At 39.1% G+C, this 21,586-nt stretch overlaps 1 protein-coding gene across 2 annotated transcripts in view; it reads right to left on the reverse strand.

The window, feature by feature from the left end:
- The window catches only part of ADARB2 (adenosine deaminase RNA specific B2 (inactive)), a 315,094-nt gene that overhangs the window by 225,815 nt on the left and 67,693 nt on the right, over positions 1 to 21,586 (reverse strand). Inside the window, exon 1 of one of the 2 annotated variants that reach the window (XM_013367407.3) lies at positions 12,740 to 12,763. The exons of the other annotated variant lie outside the window; for it this stretch is intronic. The gene's annotated coding sequence lies outside the window, so the exon portion shown is untranslated. Of the gene's footprint in view, positions 1 to 12,739; positions 12,764 to 21,586 lie in introns of those variants that run through there. 2 annotated transcript variants of the gene reach the window in all.

Here is a 21,586-nt window from a genome sequence, read left to right on the forward strand (position 1 = left end):
GAAGAACTAATTGACTCTTCTGCTCTTTCAGACCCTGGGATGTCTTGACTAATACAGCTTAGATGCTAGAAATCCTGCTCTGACTTAAAACTGTGCAATTAAGCCAAATTTCTCATTCCTGTTCCATTATGAAAGATAAGGGAGTTATACCAACAGAACTATGTCATTTCAGACATAATGAAGACTAACACTGGAATTTAGATCTGTGGTCCATACATGCTGGTATGCTAGAAAGATAAAATATTCAGCAATTTTCCATTCAGGTTTTATTTTACTTATGTCAAGGTATGGCACATTTTTGTTTATTAATTCCAAACCAACATTTGTTTCACTTGACTTTATTCCCATCTAGTGCAACCTTCAATCAAACCAGCTTCTCATTAGTTATAGCTTTAATGTTAAGGGCAGAACGTGCCAGGATTATTAAAAAACAATTACAAGCAAAACAAAGTAATATATTCCCTCTTTGCTGTGACACACAACTTTGTTAAGACATCATGCACCAGGACAAGCATGATGTCCATGAAATTTCTTCTTCTTCACTCTAGGATGTACTTGGATTATTTTCATGTTTGGTAACATTTTACACCACTGCTCATTCTTTGCTGGTCTGCAGCTTCAAACATCCATGTTTCGTTACATGATGCCTTTTGCATAAGTTAGATACTATTTTTGTGTTCTCTGAGTTACGCTGAGTTACCATTTTTTTCCATCTCAATATCTGCCTTTCTTTACCAACCACTACCGAGCTGTCTGTAGCCATGGGGTCCCCAGTGCCCACCTGTGCCCTGTCTCTTATCACCCCATGCATGCCTCTGTGCCCATCCTGTGTCTGTCTCCCTCAAGGCCTTTGCTATCATACCAAGTCTGCATTTCTCTGCATGAGATCACTGTGTTAGAGCCATAAATATCTTACTCTATGCAGCATAACTGCTTGTTACTGCTATCTATATAAAGCTATGGTTGTACCATACAAAGATAAACTAAAGCAAGACAAATTAGCCATAGCTACCTAGTCAATTAGAGAATTTGCTGTCACAGTTAAATCAGGGAAAACAAAGCTGCAGGCAGGTCAGGAGTTCAGACAGGGCAAACTTATCAAGCCTCAGTCCTGAGGCCTTACAAACTCAGCACGGAACCTACAGCCTGTTACTAGCAATGGTGATACCTATAACAGGACTACATGGACAGTGTCATGAAACTTCACTGTGCAAAAGGTGGTGTGTCCTGTGAAGGTTATAAAGATGTGAATTGAGAATGGGTCAATACCATGGGGAGATATGACCCTATACACCTTCATCACATCTACATCTCTGAACTGGGGCAAAGACATTTTTATTTCTCTTTATAGTTTACAAATTCTAAACTATATTTAGAACTTCTGTCAGGCATCAGACCTGGCAGTGCTGAGTTTCTCCAGTTAGCTATGAGTTGAGATGGCATGGGGAATGCTGGTGCTCCACCTATAACCCAGCCAGGAAAACACTTCATTGGAATGGGCACCCTTGAAGTGAAGTAAGCACATGATGGACGATCTGAAGGTTTAGGTCCTTCCATTTTATAGACACCACTGAAATGCCACCAGTCACATTGCAGTTTTCAGTCATGGTATCAATCAATGCTGTATTTTAGTAAAATTTAGCAGAAGCACTTTGCATCCTGAATTAGCAGATCTCTGCCTTTCAGTGACTATGATATTATCACATTTTTGCTGAATTGCTTTAGAAAGAGAAAATACAAAAGTTCCTGGTGAAGTGAAATGAAATCATGTTGGCTTATGCTCATGCAGTAATTTGAAGCAACCTTGCAGAATTAACAGCCAAAACTTAGGCTTCTAGGTGGTTTACACAGTGACTAGCAAATGATTTTCAGTTGTACTAAAGTCCTAAACCCCGACTCGGACAGGAAGAAAGTCTGCATTTTAGCTTTTTTTTTTTGGAAGGAATAAAAAGAACCTAAGAAGTTCTTCAATTTTTATGGGGTTCAGAAAAAGAGGGCTTTTTGTGACAAAATCAGAACAAAATGGAAGCATTGCACAAGGTGAGTTTTGACAAACATGTTTTTGCTATGTTCTGCAGACAGAAAAAGCAGGGACAGAGAAGACACGAAGATAAGGATTTTGTGCTGACAGACCATAATGCCAGGCTGCCTCACGCTTCAGGCAGGACAAAGAGAGTTTCAGATCATTCCAAGAAGCTGGGTGGCCTCAGGGAAGGGAGATTTTCTTATTTAAGCAGGTGAAGTTTGTCTTCAAATCTAAGCAGCACAGCAACAGCTGTGATGAGGCTCAGCAGGTATCACTGGTCCTAATTTTAATAATGTGGTTTTCTTCAGCACTTAAACTCCAAACAATGTATATCAAGGCAACACTATGGACTTTCAGGACTGGTGGCACCAGCTGGGTATCTGTCTCATTTCTTTTATAACCTTCATGATCCTTTTGGCCATGAGAGGCAAATTCAAATGTGTGATCTTGATCCTACTAAGGACAACAGCAAAGCAGTTGAAGTCCAGCAGAATCCAAGCCCCACACGGAACTTGCGGCTTTCAACAAAGCACTTGAGTTCTCCCTCCTGAAGGTATAAGATCTAGTGCTTATGGACTCTCTTTCCTGTAGCTAATCCATGTTTCACGGTAGTGTATTGAGCCATGAAATTCAGAGTATGTGTATTTGTACCTCTTCTTCAAAACACACATCAACTCTGGTCACTGAAGATTATCAACAAGACTCAGAGAAATGAACCGTGCATCTTGATTGAGAAACCAGAGTAAAGATGCTTTGAGCCAGCTCCACCAGCCCTTCCTAATGACTTACATTGCCCTGTCTGATGGGTGTGCTGTTTGCCTATTTGATTAAGACAGGCAGTTTCTTTGCATGTTCTTCTGGGGGATGAAGGTGCAGATGTATGTGTATGCCTCATACCAGCGACAAAACTCTGTTGCTGAGGTCAGTGCACAGATGTACATTTTGTAAAGCTGGAAAGTCTAGTCAAACTGCCAACTACCCACATTGCTGAATTTTGGGACCGATTAAAAGCATTTAATTTTCTGACTCTCCCATACAAAAATCCATGTCCTATCTAACGGCACTGAGCAGTCACTGGAGCTGCTTGGCTGTTGTAGTGGTCTAATATGAAACTCCTTCTGTTCCCAGGGATGGAAATGACAATTTATAACCACAAAGCAGTAATAAAAAAGGAAATGAGTGCTCACAAATGCAATAGTATGCATTTCAATTTAATATCATTATGAATGCTTTTGGCTGCAAGTTCTTAGTGGTTTATAACTTTATAATTAATAACCTGTAAAGACAAAGCAACACACATACAGAACATTAAACAATTTGGTATACTGCATTTTGGTTTTGAAGGTGTCTTTTAATAGTTCTTTACAACATATTATAGAGTACATCATTACATAATTTTTTTAGACTGAACTAAAACATAGTAATTTTTTTTTTAAATTAAACTTGATATATTTTCTTGAAAGCTGCCATGTTAAAAATATAGTGGTGTTTCAATTTAGCCAAGATATACTGAAAGAAAGGAGAAACCTTTTGCTCAATTTAAATGTGTTTTTCAAGGTCAACTGACGTTTGCTATATTTGTTTTTAGCTGGTAAGCAAAATGAGATAGAAAAAGAAAGTTGAGCTGGGTGAATGGTTCATAAAATTAGTTTGAACTTGCCTAAACAGAGATTTTATGCATCCCAAGCCTAATTTTTCTACTGAACGTTCAAATCTGACTTTCAGCTACACTACTCCTCTTTGCTTTTCCCTAAGTCACTCTAAAAATAATACTACTCTTTGTGTGATTAGAGAGTAAAAAGTTTCCTTTCCATCAATTATTTCTTTCACACTACTGTAAAGGAAAGTCAACAGAGCCACATTAATGTGAAAGTAGCATGAGAGAGATTAGGCTGAGTTAACCTTTTGCTAACTAAGTTTGTATCTGAAAATAACAACAGGGGTGGTTACTGATGGCAAGGAGAGTACCAATAATCTCAGACATGTTCTTCCTCATGCACATAGAGCCAAGCCTGATGATTTCCAATGGAGCTACACTCTCCCAGTACTCAGTTCTCCTAAAAGTTCAGGAGTCCTTTCCCAGTTCAACTCATCATCTTTTTAAACTGTTATTTGACAAAGTAGTGCTACAAGCAGTATAAGCTAGCAGTTTGGTTGTAAAAACTACAAGAAACATGGTGAGCAGACCACCTGTGGAGATCACCCACAGGCGTAATCCCTGCAGATCAGCATGGAGATGTATCCACCTGTAGTGTTTGGCAGATAAATAACTGTTCATTTCCCAGAACTTTTAATGGCTCCTTTTATCAGACCTAACAATCGCTAATTTCTTTAAGACATTTACCAAACACACACAATTCCTGACACACGTCCATTCTAGGAATTATAATTGCCCTGTTCGACTTCATCAGCAAGATCACATCTATGGGAACCAGTGACAGCAGAAAAAAAAAATGTTTACGATCATTACTTTTAAACAGAGGGAAATACAACATCAGGTAGAAGAGGACCAGCAAAATTAGGCAGAAGATTAATCCATTTGATTAGTCCTCTGTGTATATGGGTAGCTCTCCAGGTATTGAAGTAAACCTACATAAATGGAAGGAAAGGTGGCTCAGAAGTCTTGTGTTATGATCCAAATGAAAAGGGTCCTTTGATACTTATGAAGGAAACTGTTTCAAATATATGGTGAAAGATAAGTAATAATCTATTGCTGTTTGTAAAACTACAGAAAGTTCTCCTACAATCCAGCAGGCTCTGGACAAAGATGTGCTATTGGATAAAGTGGTTTATGAAAGCATGAACAACATGGAGGCAAGGGACAGGATGTGCATCGAAATTATGGTGCTGCTTTCTTCCAGTGTTGACTGGTCTTCCCAATAATTTCTAAAACAATTCTGAAAATCTAAAATAGTGCTAGTGACAGGGGGATGCATGAAACAAAGTTGAGACTCCAAAAAGTCCTTAGCAGCTCACTCAGCACCTCAGCCTTACTTTGGGCAGCCTGAGGACAAATACTTCAGATGACAGTGAGTAGCCCAAGAGCATGTGCCACCATCCCCCAGTGACTACAGCCCTGGTCCCATGGGCTGGCACCATGTTCAACTCCAGCTGATTTGGCTGAGTTGACTGAGATGAGGCTGTACATGAAACATGCCCCAAAACACAGACTTTACCTTTCGGGGATAACTTGGCACTCTTGATATTTTGATATTTAGTGGAGAGTATTCAGACTTAGTGGAAGGGAAGAGTTTGAAGTTGTCTAGGGGTGTTTCTCAAAAAACAAAGAATCCACTTTTCTACTGAATCCTGAGGCTGAGACTAGGGATGTGTACTAAACCTTCTCTGATGAGATTTTTGTCCTAACTAATTTGCAAGTTTTCCATCAAAGAACATCTGCAAAGGGCAGCATAAGGCATTCATGGCACTATTAGGGAGAATGACAAGCGCATTGGTTATTTATCACTGACAGAGTGGTAATGGCTTTAGTCCTACTGTCTAACCACATTTCAAAAAGGAAGCAGGTGATTATAAAACAGCAAAGAGACTGGAAGTGAATCCTGGGAGAAATCACATGGACTGACTGCCCAGCCCTTGAGCTACTAAGTTACGCAGGATAACAACATGGCAATGATTCTGCAAAAGGACTTGAGCCAACTTTAAACAATGATGGATAAGTGCACCTGCTCACTCTCCAAGAGACTCCCTCCACATATGCAACCTGCCACAAGATTTAATATACTAGAAGTAAACATGTCTCATGGCTACAGTATTTGTTAACACACCAAGTCCATCTATCCCTTTGCTACCATCAGCGAACAATAAGAAACAAGAGAAGAAATGTTACATGACTGTACAAGCTCTTCAGGTCAGTGCTCTCACTCTCCAAAACCCTTGGGAAAATGCAGTCATCTGACATGCAAGCAGTCAACACTTCACACTAGGTAACTATCTAAAGAACAGTTTTAGTCCCACGCAGTTTTTGCCTTCTTTGCTACTCGTAAAATATCAAGAGCATGCCTGCTCCCAGAAAGTGATGAACAGAAGTGTGTGTGAGAGAGAAATGTAGAGAAGATTGGGCAATTTCATTTGTACTCATTAACTGAGGGAGATATATTACCCCCTGGGGAGGTGAGGAGGGATATTACTGGCAAAATGGCAACCTTAGAGGTAGGAAGAAGTCTTAGTTCTCCTGTGACTAATGTTGGACACCTGGCCAAACAGCCATTTCTTGTACAAGTAAGAGCTGGGTCTGCATATCCATGCCCTGAAGAGAAGCTGAACTCCATCTGCACTCCTGAGGAGAAAAGTTTGCTCCATTTTTTTTGTATGTGGAATTCTTCCCCATGGTAGGCATTTTTCCAATAGACTTAGATTATGCAAGTCCGCTCTTTATCAACAACAGAGAAAATATGAGCTCGAATCTCGCCATGGCTGAAGCCTGCCGACTACAAGCACAGAATAAAGTACATGCTGCACATCTTGGCTTCATTCAGACTTGTATTTGCTCCAGTCTGGTCTGTATATGTCCTTTTCAGGAGCATGGTACTTCGGAACAGATATACTGAATATTCACTGAATATGCACTGGACTTGGCATAAGTGATTTCTATGAAGCTGTGCAGATAACTAGTCGCCAGAACATTTTCTTAGCACAGAGTGAATACTAAAACACACAATGTGAAGTAAACACACAGATTTGAAGTAAACACCTGTCATTTGCCAGCAGTAAAGCTCTTGACAAATACCCAATGCTGCTGCTGCTTAGTTTTTTGTTTTTTTTTTTACATTATTATTTCACAGAAGCTTTTCAGTACCTAGATGGACAGAAGAAGAATTTCTTTAAATGAGAAGAAAATTATGGTACTTATTAGCTAGCAAGACTCCAAAAATCAATTCTATTCTTTCAAAGTTACGACTTCTCAATACATAAAGTGAAACCTTTCTAATAATATTGATTACTATTGTTAAACTATGAAAGAACAGATTATCTACTCATGCAAATAAGGAGAAAAATAATTTCCAAATTCAGAAGAGTTACATAAAGAACAATTCTGCCCTAATGTTAGAGGTTATTAGGAATATGTCATTTTTATGTTTTCTTCAATACTCTTTCCTGCAAAGTGAAATCAAGCTATGTGTTACATCATGGAGACTGCAACTTCTTTGTCAAGAATGTCCCAGGGACTGCTGTGGGACTTATACTCTGTGATCTCTCCCTCTGCAGCCCAGATGATGAGACAGAATCGCACCCTTGCAAATGATTCCAAATTATGGTGACTGGCTTTTCACCAGCACATAAAAGCTGGAAAAAACAGACTTTGGAGCACCTGGAGAATCTTCTGGGCTTCAATAAGTGAACTGTTCTGCACCAGGCAGGACTATCCACCAGGAAGTGACTGGCTGAGTAATAGCCCTGCTGGAGAGGACCTGGGTAGTGATGGACATCAAGTTGAATGTGAGCCCACAGTGCACACTCCTTGCAAATAAAGCAAAATGCACACAGGGCTGCCTTAGGAGGAATCTGGTTAGCAGGTCAGGGTAGTTATCACCTACCTCCACGTGATGCTGGTGAAGCTAAAAATGGAATATTGTGCCCAGGTTTCTGTCCCCCCCATTCAGGAGTTATCCTGAGAAACTGGAGAGTCCAGCACAAGGCTAAACAGATGGTCTATGGCCTTAGAGCATGGGATGACAAACCTCTTGCTTGGTCTGGGGAAGAGAAGGCTATGGGGTGATGTAATAGCAGCCTACGACTACCTGACTGAGATTTACAAAGGTGACAGAGTTGAATTCTCCTTGATAAGAAAATATGAGAGAACAAGGCTGTGGAGATGCCATCCTTGGGTAGACATACATATGCTCACCTAATCCAGTGTTGGCCACAAGCTTATTTGACTAGTAGGTTGGACTGGAGACCTCATGAAGTTTGTTTCAAACACCATTTTGGAAATTTTATGATTTCTTAATGTATATCCTAAAATAACAATTTTCTAATCATACAGAAAAAGCTAAAGTGAGGACCCTCTGACATAGTCAGATGCAGCTTCATCAGTAAGGTAGTCAAATGAGTTGACTGACACAGCATTTTTGTTTTGAAATGGTTAAGCATGATTTACTCTGGCACATCAAGACTGCTCAATGAAAAAAATTCAGACAATTTTCCTCACATACTTTAGACCATTATTTTAAAAATTCTTATGTAAAACATCCACAAGAAATCCCCAAATAAACAATTTTTTTTTATAAGCTCAGTTCAGCTGAACTGAATATTTCCCAAATCTCTTCCTATCTATGGAAAAGAAAGATAATGGCAGGAATTTTAATAGTGCTAGTGTTAAGCAAAGTGAAACTAAGTGGTTCTAATGGATACATTAAAACATGAAAAATCAGTTCAAAAATATGAAAATTCACAACTGAAAGAAGGCTTAGAAGAAGAGCTGCTAATGGGCGCCACCAGTTTTTGTCTGACTAATTAATTTTAAGCAAAGATACCCAAGAACTATTAAATATACCCATCCTATTGTTCTTGCCTGCTTGCTTTTGAATTCTCAGCTGTCATTTATTTCCTGTGGAGAACACCAAAGACAAGCACTTCTGTTTACACTTACATGAAAATAAGAACTTCATTGACTACTTAGCTGCATTTCTCCTACTTTCAATTTGTAATCCCCAAGACACATTTAGACTTTTTAAAAAACAAGACCAATTTCAAAGGAGTACTTAATAATGAAATAAAATTATTTGTTAAATCAGAGTAATTTTGGTTCGAGGCCAGAATAATGGAGTAACCAATCTGGATATGACTTTCCTATATTGCTTAGACCATTGAACTAGGGAAAAAACCAGCATTTTGTGATGTATGTGACAAATTATTCTGGTGATAAAAGAATATGAATGGAGAGTACTCAATATTCAGGAAAAAACAACAAAAAATAGAGTTTCCAGATTTTCCATAACTTTAAATGCTGTTAGCACAACATTCCTGAAGAATTTGAAAAATTTCTGAAATATTTGAAAATACTTACAGGAACACCACTTCCTGCAACTCAGATCTGCTTGTCTTCCATATTTAAACTCATGTGTCTTCCTTAAATAAATATGCAATGAAGAGAGCAGCAAGCTTTCCTAGCAGGGCAGAGTTTCCCTGAATTAGTGGTTTATTGTGCTTCACTCTGAAAATTCTACCACGTGCACTCCTGTCAGCCAGCATTTTTGTTAACACAGTTGGTATTTACACCACAGACATGCAATTCAGTCAGTCCCTTTTGGAAACAAATAAATTGTGCTGATGTGAATACATCAAAGACAGAAGACGCAAGCCTGAGTATTGACTGGTGCAGTAAGGTACAGGCCTTGCAGAAGCCTTTGCAAAACGAAAATGAATGATAACCTCAGAAAAATTATCTTTTAGTATGGGGCTCAGTAGTCAACTGAAAGCATTCGGGTCAACACATTTCCTCTTTCCTTTCTCTGGGGAAGCTCCATTCACAAATTCATGTCATTGTGACCGCTGAGAAGAGAAATCTTGTCTTGTGCTTTCTGAGCGCACAGCCCTCATTGTCGTCTGAGGGGTTAAATCAGTGGCGGTACTCCCAAGGTCTTTAATAAGGCAAAAGAGAACATTTTTGACTCGAGTACTTCAGTGTGTGTCTGAACACATATAGGGTGGTAATTGTCTAGCTCTGCCCTGACAGGTGGGTATTTTGAAACGGATTATTCAATCTGTCTAGTCAATTAAACTAGCAAACCCCAGGAACAAAACCCTAAATTGCTAATCCAGTAGAGTCACACAAAGGCAAAAAGCTTTGGAGAAGTACCAAGGACAAGGTAAAAATAACAAGATTGTAAATCGCAGAAGGAGATGAGCTTGTGGGTTATCCCGACCGGTACGATTTCCACAGTGCTGCACAGTGAACTGCTAGATGTGGGATTGTGAAAAACCCCAGTGATGGACCTGTCATGAAGAAAAGCCTTTCAGTCTTTGCTGATGAAGGAACAGAGAGAAAGACAAGGGTGCCAGTTCCACCACTGGGTAACATGTTATGCTGTTCATGGAGCAGAACTGGGATAGGCTCCAAAAGAACATGTCTAATAGTCCTGTTAGCAGGAGTAGAGATATTAAAGCTGGTTCCAGAGAGAAGAAGAGAGAAAATAGAACAGCAAAAGAGAGGCAAAATAAATAATATATCTCAGTGGCAAGAAGATTTTTTTAATGTCACATTTTCAATCTTTGAACTATTTTGGCAATGCCTTCTTTGGCTTATTTGTCAGTTGTCAGATAGAGAAGAACTTATCTCCATGGCAACACATTATATTAAATGTAGGAAGCAGAATCTAGCTATCTATCTCAGCATCTAAGCTTATTAAAGCTCATTAAATAGTAACCTATAGCAAGAAGGGAATAGGGACCTTTACTGAAGCATTTGTTCAAGGAAAGTAAAATACACCAGTAAGATACCAACTAAAAGGGGAATATTTCGAGAGGTTGAAAACTGTATCCAAACAGATTTTTAAATAGGAACAGCTTTCTAGGCAGGGGAAGATCTTCAGGTCTGATCTGTATGCTAAAAGTAGTGTGCAGCGTAGAGAAATGAGATGTTGAGACACTTTATGTCACTCAGGAGGTAAGATAGTACAAGCAGTACAGTCAAAGTTTTTCTGAAACTGGAATCCAGGCAAAGAAGTGAAACATAGAGCGAATAAGAAAACAAGTGATCACAGGGACTGGGATTGGCAGATAAATTCTGCTGGTGGAGGGTGACTTTGACTTGCTCTCAATTAACTATGAGTGGAGGGCATTTAGCACTTACAGGAATGGACCCATAAATCAGGTGAAACCTGTGACAAATGTACCAAGGCAACTCTAGAAGGAAAAGCTCATGTACAGTAAACTCAAAAGAGCTCTGAAATCAATGGACTGTGTGGTTTTATGCAATCATACCAATTAGTCTTAAGATGGACAATTTACATACACTAATCAAGTCATTTATGCAACATCTTTTTTTCCTGTTATTCCTGCTGTGGTGCAAAACACTACGTCTAGCTCAGGAAATGTTTCACAAATCTATGAGTCCCTTTTCATTTACAAGACCAATGTTTCCCCTTTTAACCTACAAACGGTTATTGCTGTAGTTTTCCTCCGTACATTAAAAGATCTGTTCAAATGTTACTATGAAATTCAACTCACTAATAGTTGCATACCTGAGATTAGAACCATTCCTTCTGCTATTGCAAGTGAGTATTCCCCATTTAGATGAATGTTTGTGGCTTGCACTTGATGAGCCAAAAGCCATCAATTCTTGTGTTGCTCTCAACCCACAGCAGACAGACGTGAGTGGTGTGTGCTACAGAAGCTGCTAAATAGTTTGACTTCCAGTTTCATTCAGTTAGCATTTGGGGTAAAGTTAAAATGTGTTCTTAATCTGTCCAAACTATTTTGCACAACTGTGATAACCTAAAAACACGAAAATTAACTAATAGCTTACTTTGTCCACTTGGTTCATTTTCACATGCTTCGTGAATGAAATATCTTTAGGCTTCCTATTCACAGCAGGCATCGGGGGATAGATGAAAATACTAAAATGAATGAACAAGGGGCTTGTTCAAGGGAGTTCACTCTTGTTAAAAGTTAACTGAGCAGGAAAGCAAAGAGACTAAATGGAACGAACACATCACGGAAAGTGAATCACACCACTTCTTTTCTTACACCTTGCAAATGAGTGCTGGGCGTCCAGTCACAACTAGTATTTTATTTATACTACTCTGCTAGACAGTGTCCATTACATCTTCTGGTGGGAAACACAGAAAAGAAATGCAAAGCACAATAGGAATGAACAGGAGAGATACTTGAATGTTTTTTAGTCAGCTGAAAGCTGACATGTCCCACTTTACTATGGGAAAAACAATCTTCTTGACAGCAACCTTGGAGACCCAGTGACAGTATTATTTCAAGAGCTGCTGATTTCATTCAAGGCTGTGCTGTGCTTTCCTGCTCGTGGCTGCCAGCCACAGCAGCATCTCTGAGATGGGTGGCCTCAGGTGTGTTTTTTACCAGCTGGACTGCGATGCTGAAAGATGCAGCTCAAATGAAGCCTGAACAATTTACTGTCATACAGATACACGTTTTAGTGTTTGCGCTTTGTGCGTTCCTTCAGTACAGCGATACATGTTTGTGAGCTGGGTACCTCACCTTTCAGACTCTGCTACCCAGGGCTTGGAGTGGCTATAAAAAGGTAGGCTGAAGTCAGAGTGAACCCATTATGCCAAAATAATTTTCAGGAATGAGGAAAACATTCAGTGCTGTAGTGACCACTCCAATTAATAAAGGACTGCAACAGAAAACCTACTTGACAGATTAAATCAATACTAGCGTAAGACTCTTTTGGTCCTTAAATCCAGCCAGCATTACGTAATATGTTCCTTTATAGACACAATTCTACACAGGAAAAATACAACCTCTCTTTCCTTTAAATCAAAATAATCATGCAATGACTTTTTCAAAGTTCAGCCTTATTAGACAGGAACAATACTAGAGTCACAGCTACTATATTTTCTGTGTCTGTCTATAACAGTACTATGAAATTAATCTGTCTGAAAAAAACCTTTGACATTGGGGTCTCAGAAATATAAGTCATTGTCAGACACTACTGTCATCTTTTCAGTATTATGGTAATTTATTTAGGAATCTTTACATGGCCATATTAATACTTACAGTAGTCTGCAGACTGGTGAAATAACATTGCTTTTCTCAGCTTTTCATAGGTGCTTCTCTATGGTATAAGTGATGACAGTCAGGAGACAGTATATCCCTGAAAGATCTTGCCTAAAGGACAGCGTTTTGATGGAGCAGGGAGGCGAGACAAGACACTTTTTTTCAATTCCTTCAGCTTCTAATTTGTTAAAGGAAAAATGCCAATATTCTTCACATTTGCAAAATCATTTCTTCCTATTTCAAAAGCAGCTCTTAGACACTTCAAAGGAGTGCTCTAAAGCTGATCACCTGCAGGAAATGACAGCAGAGAACTAATGAGATGCTATTTAATTATTTGTTTATTTATTTATTTATTATACAATGAGGTTGAATTCACCATTGTTTGGGGATTTAGGCAACAGTTCAATCCCATCTCATGAGACAGACTAATGCTTTCTGCTCACTCTCCATCAAAGCAGAACAAAAGGCACATTTTCTTTAGCATGTCTTGAACTACACAGGGAACATCCTGTTGGTCAGCAGAACACAGAACAGAGAAAATGTATTTGAATCTAATGCACTTGGTGTTAATAATGAGACTCTAATAGGACCATAAACTATAAACACATGTAATTTTAAACACTTTAAACTAATGCTAGGTTACATTCTGCATCAGTAATTAATAAATATTATGATTTGACCTTCAGGATGACCATGTCAGTTTATGTATAATGTGTTTCTTTAAAAACATAATGTGCTTAACGCTATGATCTATAAACTAAGGTATCTTAGAGGATTTAAATAGGAGCCCAGAAATGTCTGAAAAATGTCCCTTAAATGGTCCTGCTGCTATCTAATGCATATTAACCTGCACAACAGGTGTTGCACAACCTGTGCAACCTGTGTAACTGTGAAGCTGTTAGTATATAGAGTCCACTTAAGTTTACAAAGAAGGTAACATTACAGGGATAAGCACTGGCCTGGACTTTTGGAAGGATGCACCTAGTGTAATTATGGAGTGAGATACCAGAATAAATATTTTAGCTATGTTTCAATGTCTATCTCTAAATATCCATGTGATGTTCTACAGCGGGGTGATTTTTAAATCTATAGAGAAAATGAAGAGATACTATATATACATAGTCCAGATTTTTACATGTATATGGACAAACCACCTTATTTTTCTAAAGAGTTTTTATCTCATTTTCCAAAAAATATTTTCTTCATTGATTCCAGGATGGGATTTTGGATTTATTTTACTCTCTAAATAAACATGGCAGTCTGTTCACCTTGCTTCTAAATAACTGTATTTACAACCAGTGTAATATCTAGATTTTTTTAAATGAGAAAACATGTGAGTTTAAAATTCTCTTTCAAGAAAAAAAACCAAAATTTTTCCCTCATCAACACATTTACAGAACTTTAATATAAGCAAATAAAAACATACAATTTGGGATTTTGTTGTGTTACTTACATTTGCAATTTCAAAACTGACTGTGGCTCATACTTTCCCCTAGAATACATTTTCAGGCTGAAAGTCTAAATCTTTTCCATGAATACAGATGACAGAAATTAGCCCTTAAAAAATCAGTGCACTTTTTAAAGTTGTAGGAAAAAAAACTCTACAAACAGTGACATTACTGTTATACAACAGCATCGTTAAATACCACTGTACAACCATGAGAAAGATTTTTGTAGTATTCCTGAAAGTACCCAACCACATTAAAAAGTGTTGCTTCTTTGACACATTAATTAATCTCAGCTCTTATTTTGAGGAGTAGCACACTAACATTGCCATCAAGCTGACAGAGAGCAGTATATATCATAAGAACCAAAGAACCATCATACATGTCAGTATTGTGTTTGTCCCACCTTCAAAAAAGAATAAGTTGATGACTCTAAAGCAAAACAGTGTGTTCTTTTCCATGAAGTACTTTCGCTAGTGTATCTAGAAAAATCACTGGTTAAATCTTTATTTACAAAGCAAGAAGGTAAAAATCCTTCAACACAAAAAGCCTCAGAAACAGGGCTCTCGGGGATGTGAGAAGACAAGGGCAAGAAGTCATTCTCAGCCAACATATACCTCTCCAACAACTCCGTTGCAGAGAAGAGGTGAAACACTGCCCTTCCAGGTGTCTAACAGCCCTAGTTCAGGCAGGGCCAACAGGTGCTGCCCTATAGAGTTATTATGGAAAACACACTCCTGAGTGGTTCAGTCTCTTGGTAGTCATAACCCTAGAATGTCTTGAGTTGGAAGGGTCCCACAGGTATCATTGAGTCCACAAGGACCGTCAAGACCCTGTCAGCTTGGTCCTCCCTCGTGGGTGCAGAGGCCTCGCTCCTTCATTTCACATCTGCTTCATTGGGAGACATCCAATGTCAGCACCATTACCCTACTTCTGTCAGGGCCAGATGGCTCAGGTCTCCCTCCAGTGGGGCAGGACACCACCTCACACAGCAGAGCCTGCACTCCCTGACTGAGCCTGAACCCAGCACGAGGAGCATTCGCCCCACCACTTTGGCTTGGATGGCGCTCAGCAGCTGACTGTGCAAGTGGTTTCATCAACAGTCCTCCTGAATGGGCCTACAAAAGCAGCACAACCTCTTTCTTCAACAAATGTGTTACACTCCTAGAAAAGAACTGGTTTTCTCCAGTCAAACTAGATTAATTTTCCTTTAAAGAAATTTTAGTTTGCTCAAGGCATCTTAAGTACCCTGTATAAATGAATTAGGCATGACAGTTTTTCTAGCAAGGGGATAGGTGACCATGTTCTTTTCTTGTATGGTGCATACTTTCTGAGAACAAATACTAAAAGCCAACATGTTATCTGTATGCATGTTATTTAAATGGCTCTCTCCCCTTGCTTTGTGAGAGTTTAACATTCCCAGTGATGTGTGGAGAAAGACTTTGAAACATAAAAATGGGACGTCAGATAACATAAAATTACTTCTCAGCAACAAATGCATACATCTGCTGGTCTATAGATGTGCTAAACACAGCAGAGTGGAATTTTACAAACAAATTTACAGCATGTCAAAAGCTTCAGCGAGAAAGCAGATTGAACACTGCTCTGTAATAATGGTACCTGCCTAAGAGTGCTCGATCGCAGCCTGCCTGTTCTGCAGGACATCTACTGCTGCACAGGGACAAAAATCTTTACACCTTAAATCAGGCAAAGACTTTTTTGTTCAACTAAATTTTCCTGTTACAACCACTTGCCATAGTCTTGTAGTTCCATGACCTTTTTTAAGTCTTTGAGAGAGACATGGCAATTAAACCCAACTTCAGAAGAACTAACAGGGTGAAAATTTTTCCCTAGGTAAATGAGATTTCTACTTTCCTCAAAATATTAAATAAATACTTAGTATTAATCCCAAATTTATTTAAGTTTGGACTGCATGGGATAAAATATCCCGCGTCTCCACTTCTGATGCACAATAAAGTGCATGATGTGCTCTCAGCAAACCTTACAGCATCTACAAGACAAGCTAATAACATGTCCAGACCTCCTGGACCTATGGGCAACCCCTGGGACAGGGGCATGCAAGAAGGAGCACACAAGACAATGCTGGAAGAACGGCTGCAGTGTGTTGTGAGACTGGAACCATGGGAATCAAATTATCAGGCCAGCTCCAGGCTGGTGAATTGGGCTGGGGAACAATTTTCAATTTTCTTCCTTTCAAAGCAAGCGAAGGAGAACAGCTTCTGCAAAGAGCTAAACAAACTTCTGGGAAGTATTTATGTGCCCGGTCTGAGGTTTACCAGCTTCTGTTCTAATCATGGGGTTTGTATTTTGTGGGGCTGATGTTTTAGTTATGGAGGTACTCATTGCAGAAAGCTGTTGCCTTGGTAGCTGGGTGACCCAGGGGGTTAATAAAGCGAATTTTCACCCCAGAGATCTGTGATACTTGTCTGGCTTAAGAGAAAACAGTAAATGAGTTTGGTGGTCTCAAACTAGCCCACAGACTCACTATAAAATCCCAGCATCATTTCGAAGGAATTTACCGTAGCTGAAATTTTCAGTTCATAAGAGAACTAAGACTGGAATAATAGGGTTATGTTTCAGGGCAAGATGAGAGTCCATTAAGTAATCCTAGTATATTATTAAGTAATGTAAGTTTAAATACATGTGCATAAAATCTCTGGAATTAAATTTAAAAAAAAATAATTTAATTCCATTATGACTTTAACTTTTGACCAAATAGTTGGAAGGAAAAAGGGAAACAGCCTTTCCCATGAAGTGCTGAAGACACTGTTATTTCAGTATGTATGTAGTGACAGTGTGGAGCTCTCTAGGAATGACAGTATCATTGTGGAAATGCAGTGTTTCAGAAGTGTCTCAAGCAGTTGTTTTTAGAGTTAGCCCTATAAAGATTACTAACTCTTTCATGCTAAGACATGAGATGTTTTTTGAATATATCTGTCAACAACAGTCCTTAGATTCCTGTCTCCTCAAGATGTTAAAGATTTAAAACTCACTGTGGGCTTGCTAATAGGCAGAGAACTGCCTGACAGCTTTGTCCCACGGATATACCACCTTCTGAGGGAAATGTTCTTTTTAGTCTCACATTTGTTAGCTCACTCAGCATTGTGCATCATGTCAGAAACAAAGAAATATAGAAATAGCTGTTTATAGGTAATTTTAGGACAATCTAAGAGCAGTGTTGGTATCCTGACATCAGCAGTGCTTTTGCCTCTTTAGGGAGAAGTACATCTCAAACATTTCACATTTGCTTTACTGTTCACCAAAGGGATGGAAACAGGGTTGGAGTATGTTTTGGCTCTGCCCATACCCCTGGATAGATCCCAAGCATCATTCTATTGTGGGCCTTACTTTCCAGATGAGAATCTGAATCTTTACTTACTGCCTTCATCAGTAAGAACTGGAGTCCAGAGCTGTCAGAGGGCTATCACTGGGCAGGTATATCAAGAAATCCAACAGACTGTAATACATTTTCTCTTTATAAAGTATAAACAGCCCACATGTTTATGGATGACAGTGGTACTGGGAAGGGAGTGAGAGGGAGAGATGTGGGGAGCGACAAATAGACTGTAAATTAAAATTAACTGCACCAGAAACTTGAAGAAAGATACAGGTCGGGTGCTGTGTGTAGAAAATATCTTATTGCAGTCAAGCCTGACCCTGTTCCTTGAAAAGCATTTCTCTGATTTGTTCAGGTCACAAGTGGGATGGAAATGAGCCTCTGTACTGCTTCTTCACACATCCGGATTTAATAGACTTTTTTCCACTGATAAAAGACCACTAATGAGTTCATTTTCAAGCTATTAAATTGGCTAGAATAGCTAGTTCTGCTGATGATTGCACAGAGACCTGACGGTCACAGTGGGTTTTGTCTTTTGCTGTTAACCATTTGCTGTCTCGGAGTTGCAATACAAATATTTAAGTAGAAAACGAAGGGAAACCAAGCGCAAGAAACTTGCACCATCACCCCCAACTCTTTCTTTGTTCTACCCTTTCCGTTTTGTGACTACACATGTTTCTCAGATGCCTGTAAACAGAAATACTCCCCAGATAGCTCTTGTATCAGCAACACCTCATGTGATCCAAACAATTAGAAGCACATTCACAATGACATTTGAGTTTGGTTCTGGATGAGAGCACAATTCATATTTTGCTTTGTTTACTGAAATATTTTACTTCGGAGTGTGGCAGCTCCTTCCTGGATCTCACACTCATTTTTCAGCTGGGCTGGCCTTTACGAAATGCATATGTGGGATGCTTACCATCACACAATGCCACCTGAAATCTTAAGGGAACACCTTATTTCTTTATCCGTATAAATGAATGCAATTAAAGAATAACCAGGTGATTTCTCTTTCTGTTTGGATACACATCACTTCCATTATCATGCAGTCTATCATGCTTTTACAGGCCAACAGTGGCACAGCTGCTCAGTGCTGTAAACTCTGCCCTTCTCAGTGCAGGTTGCTCCGGGTCTTGTTGTCAGCACCCTCTCTGTTCAGAAAATCTCTTAATGGAGTTGTGTTAAATACATTAGAAATAGATTTGACCTCAACCTTTAATATGCATAGAACTATGGATTTGGCACCGTGCAAAATTATTTGCATACTTGCCTTTCAACATACACCTGTATTCGCCATCCCTTCTGTTTTACCTCTACCTTGCCCTAACTCATCATTTCTTTTGGACAGATAATACCGGAGAGAGACAACAGCACAAGACATCAAAAATATGTTCAGAACTAGACACAGCAAAGAACACCCCTGAAATATGTCTGAAACACTGGAAAGTCATATGTGCCAGTTATTTAATATAAGTTAAGATTTTGGTTTTGTCCTTAGCCACCTGGCCCAGGGGAAAGGTAAGAAAAAGAAAGGGCAGGGGAGAGGCTGACTTGGGGCACTGCCCTTTCACATCCTGGCAAGCTGTTTCAGGCACAAAGACTGTAGACTATACCGCAGGTATTAAACAAGAGAAACCATCAAACTGTTAAGATCAAGGACTGTGCAGTAGCTTCAGAGAGTTGAGCACACATTCATTCTCTCCAGAGGCTGTAGAAATCTCAAGTTTTAGGCTTTTTCCCTGTATTCCATCAAGTCTCTGCCCACACCACAAGTTCTCATCACATAATGAAAACAATTCTGCCAGTTTTTCCATCTTGCTAGGACCTGTAGCAAGTGTGCTTACCTTCTAATCTCTTGCCATACTCAAACTTCTAATTTTTCAGTTGTCTACAGTCTGTTCCTTGGAACCGCCCTTAGTAAGACAGGGCTTGTAAGCGGCAGGAAAATGCAATGCTATATCCTTTTTCACATCATCCAAAGTTATGGATTTATGCATTTGTGAATTTTATGCTCATTGAATATTTCCTTTCAAGCTTAACTGATGTTTTCACAGACAATCAACCTGACTTTCCAATGATACATCCCTTGTTTAACTTTAAAGGGAATATAAAGAAAAGGTAAGTTGTCACCCAGACTTCAACATTCCTGTGGCCTTCCTTTATTCTTTACTTGCTTGTGTGCCATTCCTGTGCTGTAGCACCAGTCCAAGGAGAGGAGAAATAGCAGTCAACAAACAAGGGGAAAAGGCAGAGACATCACATAACATTTCAAGTATGGTACATGCATCAATAACGAACAGATTCACAGACATCTTTGGAGAGACACACCAAAACATATGAAAATGTAAGGTATCCCAATACTTGTCTTCACCAGATTTGCTCCCAAAGACAGATGTATCAGATGTTGACAATTCAGTCAGAGCCTGACCGGTACATCAGAGTCTACACTTCTCAAAAGAGGAATTTTTTGAGGCTACATTTTTTTTGCCTGGCTGCAGCCACACACCGAGTCTATGCACAATATCCCTTGCAAGCGGGCTGCAATCCATCACCTCATCCAGAACAGAGCTGCCACACGGGCAATGTGTCAGTGTCACAGACTGTTTGTCTGGCTAGACACAGCCACTCTCCCTGCAGAGCAGTCACAACTGGAGCCCTCTGCACAATACAGAGGAAGTATTTAAAATCAGCATTTTGTCAATTCAAATCTTCACTCAGAGACCTAATTCATTTGGTTAAAAGCATCAGAAGGTGATTTCCCCCTGTCTTAATGGAAAAATGACTTATCTCTTCAATGATTTCAATGCAGTCCTGAAGTACCTCTTGTTGGAGCAAGGTTTAAATTTATCTTCAGAAAAAAAAAAAAAAATTAAGCCTCATCTTGTAAATGTTTGTAACTGTGTCTCAAGAGGATGACTTTTGATGCTTAGTACCTGGTCATCACCAAGATGATGGTGACCTTATTATGAACATGGCAACATGAAGCCACAGGACTTTAATTATGCTCATGACACCATTTCACGTGTTCGAATTTTGTGATGCATGTTTTCAAACATCAAGAATCTGCTGATATTTCTGTTCAGTTACATCTTATTTTCTGTCTGATGACACAAGTTACTTGCTGATAATAAGCTGAAACTGAAATTTACCTTAGAATAAGTTGGCACAGAAACAACTTCTTTCTTTTCAAAGAAAAGGGAAAAATGCCTCTGCACCAAAATAATTGCTTTCGGGGCTGTATTTAAGAAGTTTCAGTAGGCAAGGAAAAATGCTGATTGGAAGAAAAGATGGCTACTAACTAGAGAGCTACACCAAAAGTGACTAAAAAAGTCAAAATGCACTACACTTTCCTCATTTCTCAGTGCATAACCAAAGACTCTACTTCTGAAGAAGCTCTGTCAAACGTATTGAAGCACCCACTTAATTCCCCACAAATAATCATTTTCTAAGTTATGCAGGCTCACTTCACAAAAGCCCTTCCTTCTGTGACCTACTTACTGAAAATGCAAAGCAAGGTCCCCAGCCTGTCACACTTTTAAGCTGGTGCATTTGTGCAGCGTGCTCTGCTGGATTGGGGTTTCCTGCTTGTGAAGGCACTTGCAGAGAGGACCCAGCTCATGTTGGAGTGCACAGCAATGTGTGTCTTTTAGAAATGGGTCCTGAGTACTACAATATATTCTTATGAAACCCAGTCATGAGGCAAGCAGTTTCCAACAGACCTAAAATACATCACAGTTTCTCCAATGAAAAAATGAAAAGCACCGTCTGACAAAGTAAGGTTTTTTATCAGAGAATGTGTTACAGACAGAAGACGGTACAAGTGATGATCAGGTAAATTACATTGAATGAGCTTTTTAAGCTGGCTAATTAAAATGTATTGCAATTCTATATGGACGTTTCTGAAGTGAATTAAGCTAAATCCAGTGAAGACTAGTTTAATTCTGAATAAGGGTTTTACATCATATGATTCAACAATCCAGTTTAAATTAACATTTTAGGTAATTTAGATTCAAATTTTGTAGCATATGTTGTACAGGCAAA

Source organism: Columba livia, chromosome 2 (genome assembly GCF_036013475.1).
Source record: "Columba livia isolate bColLiv1 breed racing homer chromosome 2, bColLiv1.pat.W.v2, whole genome shotgun sequence".
NCBI lineage: Eukaryota > Metazoa > Chordata > Aves > Columbiformes > Columbidae > Columba > Columba livia.